We start from the raw sequence: 5,644 nt of genomic DNA on the forward strand, positions 1-5,644 counted from the left end.
AAAATAGGATAATACCAATTCTAAAGGAACGAAATTTCAATTTTTTATATTCAACTTTATTCTATTCAAAAGATTTTATCTATCTATTTTAATTTATTATTTTTATATCTTATCTTTTTCTTTGTTATAAGTTCATAAAATTTGAACTTAGGAACTTATATAAATGCTATAATGAAAGTTTAAAGTTTTATTTGCTCATAAATATTTTAAAAAATAGGAATTATTAGATTAAAGTTTTAAATTTTTTTATTCCCTAAGTAAAAATCGATCAGAAAAGCTAATGGCTTGTATGCTTTACAAGTTCATTAACAAATAAAACCCAAAACGCGATGCTACACATACGTCATATACACGCGCTATATTAGAGATCCCGCTTTTATCTAACTACCAAATTTAAAATATTTGTTTCCTTCTTCGTTTTCGTTATACAGAGATTTGGTTGTTCTTCTTCTCGCGCCTATTCCCTGCTTCTTCTCGATCGTTCTTTTCCCCTCCTTTCTCACTGGTATGTTCTTCGTCATTTACGTTAGTTCCTCTCTCTGCAACTCCAGCTTCGTTTTCTATTTGATTTGTTGTTTTCTGAAATCAAAGTTTGAACTCGTTTTGAAGATTATGGATGATTCAACCTCAGATTGTCAGCTGAATCAGGGCGAAGTGGATTATGAATTTGAATCTAACGAAGTTCCTGAGGTTTGATTTACATACGATTACTCTGAATTTTGTTGCAGTCATTTGAATAGCATTGTGTAGCTGAATAATTCGTGAACATTGACTGTGAAACTAACACGTTAACATGAATCTGTCGATTGAATGTAATGTGTTAGTTTTGATTAATTATCTGGAATTTATAGCAGACGCTCTGGTGTAGATCAGAACTTTTTTGGGTGTATTTTTTCGAGAAGTGTGGGTGTATTTACTGTTTATGGATTTTTGTGTTATGTTAGCTGAGTTGTTGTTGTTCGGGTGTATTATATCAGACATGATTGGGTGTGTTTTTAGTTTTTGACATGGTGTATTCTGCAGCCTGTGTATTTACAGTTTATGGCTTTTATTGTCATTTTAGTTGAGTTGTTGCGGTTCGGGTGTATTATATCAGACATGATTGGGTGTATTTTTAGTTTTTGACATGGTGTATTCTGTAGCCTCTCTCTGTTGTTGATGACTAGTTTGTTCCGAAGGTTGGAATGACCTTTACCACCCTTGAAGATGCTGGAAAATTTTACAGGAACTACGCCAAGGCTGCAGGTTTTTCTACAAGAGTTCGGAGCACAAATAGGAAGGAAAACGAGATTAAGAATCAATTGATTACATGTAGCAGAGAGGGAAAATGGAAATCTAAAATATCTCTGACTGAGAAGACCAATCCGACAGCCGGTTTAAACTGTCCTGCAAGAATTTATATACACACATTGAAGAATGTCGGTGCTTGGATCATTTCAAAGGTTGTGCTGGATCATTCACACCCCTGCTGTCCAAGCAAAGCAGAGATGCTCAAACAGCACAGGGAACTAAGCATGTCCATTCGTCATACAATAGAGAATAACGAGGAGGCTGGTATCAGACCAAGCAAAACCTACCAATCATTTGTTGCAGCTACCGGGGGTCACCGCGAGTTAAATTTTATCGAAAAGGATGTGAGGAATTACATTACCAGGGAAGTGCGGAATGTTTCCGAACAAGAAGATGCAAAGGAATTCGGGAAATATTTGTTAAGAATGAAAGAGAAGAATCAGAATTTCTTTTTTGAGCTCGAACTCGAGGAGGATCAATCGATTAAGCTGGCTTTTTGGGCCGATGCAAGAAGCAGAGTTGCCTTTGAGTATTTCGGAGACGTTATTTCATTTGACACCACCTACAATACAAACAGGTAATAAACTGTCCCTGTTTATGATGTTAAATTAATGTATTTTTATGAATCTGCCGCAGAGGTGTATATTGGCTATTTTTTTGGGTGTATACGAAGCATTTGTTGGGTGTACCTAATAATTTTGCATTCTGCACTATGGTAATTTGTTTTAGGTATAATTTGGTTTGTGGTTCTTTTGTCGGGGTGAATCACCACGGTCAGTCAACACTTCTCGGATGCTCTTTGATGAAAAACGAAGAAATTGAATCATTCAAATGGTTATTTGAATGTTGGCTTCGTTGCATGGGAGGAAACGCTCCGAAAGGGTTTCTCACCGATCAATGCGCATCAATGAAAAGGGCTTTAGAGGCCTGTATGCCAACAACAATTCACCGTTGGTGTATTTGGCATATCATGAAGAAGATTCCAAGCAAATTAAACGGGTACAAGGGACATGCAGAAATTGAACAAGAAATGAGCCAAGTTGTTTGAAACTCTCATAGCAAAGACTCATTTGATAGGAATTGAAATGATTTTCTGCTGAATTTTGGTCTTGTGGACAACAAGTGGCTTTCAGGTAATGTTTGTTAAAAATCTGCAGCAGAGGTGTAAATTGCATGTTTTTTCGGGTGTATTTATAGTTTGTGTTTGGGTGTATTCTGCAGATCTGTATGAAGACCATCATATATGGGTTCCTATCTATCTGGATCACCACTTCTGGGCAGGGATGAGAAGCACACAAAGGAGCGAGAGCATGCATTCATTTTTTAACAAGTTTATCACCCGGAACAGCTCGCTTATTCAGTTCGTCAAACAATACGATAATTGCCTCGGAAGCCGGGAGCAAGCAGAGAGAGAATCAGATGCTGCAGATTTTCATACGGTCATACCGTGTGCAACCAAATCCTCCATTGAAGCTCAGTTTCAAGATGTGTACACTCATCAAAAGTTTAGGAAAGTCCAAGCGCAATTCAGAGGAAAGGCGAATTGCATCACTAGATTAACGAATTCTGCTCTAGGCTATTCAGTATATGAGGTTGGAGAACAAGTTTCCAGCTCAATATTCAACAAGTTTATGGTTACTTACGACTCAGTAGAAGCCGAGGTAAAATGCCAATGTTTATTATTCGAGTCGAGAGGGATATTGTGCCGTCACGCACTAAGCGTGTTAAGCTTTGAACGAGTAAGCCAAGTGTCACCGAGATATATACTGGAATGATGGAGCAAGAAGGTAAAGAGGCGACACACACACATCAAGAGCAGCCACGACGAGCCACTGTTGGAGCCAAGAAGCAAGAGGTTTGACCAATTGGTTTTTCGTTCGCAAAATATTTGCGAATTTGCATCCGAATCTGAGGAGCTGACTGCAATTCTGCACCGTGCGTACGATAACATCATGGTTGAGATGGAATCATTGAAAGCCAAAAGGAAGGGCACATCTTCTTTATCTCACGAAGACGCCAACTTGGAATCTGTTAACGAGCTTCAAAGCCCTCCAAGGATTCGAACAAGAGGACGTCCAAAAAATAGGCTAGGTTCAAAGTTGGACAAACAGATTGCAAATGCCACAAAGAAGAAGAAAACAAAAGCTTTAAACGAGGTAAAAGTGATGTTCTGTAAATACGTGGTGATTGAGTTTAATTTTCTCGTTAATAGTTTAGCTAATATGTGAGTTTCTTATATTCAGATAAACTTGTTTGATGCTGCATCAGTGGTGCATTCAAATTCCAGCCAATATCAAGGACATGTTATGAATTATCAGTTCAGTGTACCAGGAGCAGGGGATAACTCTTTGGGTGTATAGTTACAGAATATGGGTGTAAAAGCACTGTTCGTTTGGGTGTATTTCTGAATTTTCTTGTGATTCACATTCTACATATAGATACATATATTTAGGGTTTAGGTTTTTAGGGTTTACAGGTTAGGGGTAAGGGTTTATGTTTTAAGTGTTTAGGGTTTAGGGTTTTAGGCTCAAAGCATCAGGGGGGATAGATCTCAGGGTGTATATTCAACTTTCTTTGGGTGTAAAAAATTGCAGGTTATGGGTGTATATTTGATTTGATGTTTCTCTTCATATTATAGTACCTGTAATTCATACATTTTGAATACAGCACAGACAGTTTAACAGCACTTACAGTTTGGGTGTATATTTAAGTAATCTTGGGTGTATATTAAACTTCCGTTCGGTGTAAAAGTTTATAATTTGTGTTTCGATCTGCGTTGATGTTTTCCTTCATATTTTACCACCTGTAATACAGAGATTTTGAATACAGCACAGACAGTTTAACTATGGAAAAAAATTTCATTGAACAGAAGCTGTTTATAAATGGCAAATTTTTACAGCATTTGTTCAATTTACAAACTAGCTAGCAGTTAGATTACTCAGTTTCTATATCAGTAGAATTTATCTGACAAAGTGGACTCAATAATACTGAGGATGGCTTGGACAGTCTTATTGCATTACTCGCTCTAATTGCTTGATCTCTCTCTTTATTCATTTCACTGAATAGTACCCGCGAAGCATATTCTACTCTATAGTGGTCCACCTCCTCCTACAATTAAAAAGTATATTCTGTTTAAACAACAATATTAATTTCAGTAAAGTAATACAGAGTTATATAGTTTTAAAGACAGTTACCTGTGGCCAATTATCCCATTCATACTTCGCCCTTTTAATGTTTTCGGGCTCAATTAACTCAAGCCACTTCATAACGTAAATAGCGCAGTCATAGCTGAAAACGAAGAAAATAAATTACAAAATCTCATTTAGGAAAGTTTAATGTTCAGAGTCACAAATTTATACATTGATTTTTGGCCTGAGATTTTAACGTATGTTGCTTTAATTTCCAACTCATTCTCCTTTTTCTTCAGAGGTGCCCCGCCGGTATATGCTCTAATTCTTGAAATTACATATCCCTTAAAAAACAAAACAAATCAGTAATACACCCGAATGAAATACACCCAAAAGAGAACATACTTACACCCAAATTAAAACATACATACACGTTATATTGAATTGAAATACACCTATCTATTAAAATAAAGAACACAGAGCCAACTTACAATGAATTTATTAAGCTGCTTTCTCTCATCGCTTGGAGATTTCTTATGTAGCGGGTCAAGTATATAAAATCTCCCCTTTGTTGTATCAATCACCCATAACCACCAATGGCCTGAGTAGCAAACAGGCGCAAAAATCTGAAGGATTGCCACATTTCAACAGTGTGTTATTTTATTTGGCATATAAGTAAAGAACGGTACTAACAAATTTTACAAATGAAAACTCACATATCGATGCGAAGCTAATTTTTTTCCATCTATGAAGGGAATAAACATTGGGTAGTCTTCCACCTTGAATTCTTTATTGGTTTTAGGTGATATGAATTCGCCGTTTGGGTGCTTCGAAACGGCCATGCTCTGCAACAATTGTGAAACAACAAATGAAATACTGAAAATATACCCAAGTGAATACTTTAAATAAACCCAAATGACTACACAACTTACACCCAATTGAACGTAAAAAATACACCCAAATGAATACAAAAACAGACCCGTTGATTAGAGAATATACACCCTAAGGAATACAGAAAATACAGCCAAAATTCGTAGAAGTAACACTTACCACAATATCAGGGGGAGACAGTATACTTGTTCTCGAAACCTTTTATCATTTTTCTGGTTGAGGATGAGGCACATGGCAGATACAATCTAGAAATATATGTCGAAATCAATTTACATTAATAAACACTGCATTTAACTTTGGTGTTAAAACATTAATGTTATTTTAATATTACCTCA

The 5,644-nt window shown here is 36.4% G+C and overlaps 1 long non-coding RNA gene across 3 annotated transcripts in view; it reads left to right on the top strand.

Annotated features, from left to right (window-relative positions):
* The window catches only part of LOC107617029, a 4,867-nt gene extending 3,843 nt beyond the window's left edge, over positions 1–1,024 (top strand). For all 3 annotated transcript variants that reach the window (XR_002354836.1, XR_001614757.2, XR_002354835.1), the window contains 2 exons: positions 432–505; positions 610–1,024. This is a non-coding gene — a long non-coding RNA (uncharacterized LOC107617029). The remainder of the gene's footprint in view (positions 1–431; positions 506–609) is intronic.

The sequence above is a fragment of the Arachis ipaensis genome, chromosome B09 (genome assembly GCF_000816755.2).
Source record: "Arachis ipaensis cultivar K30076 chromosome B09, Araip1.1, whole genome shotgun sequence".
NCBI classification, from domain to species: domain Eukaryota; kingdom Viridiplantae; phylum Streptophyta; class Magnoliopsida; order Fabales; family Fabaceae; genus Arachis; species Arachis ipaensis.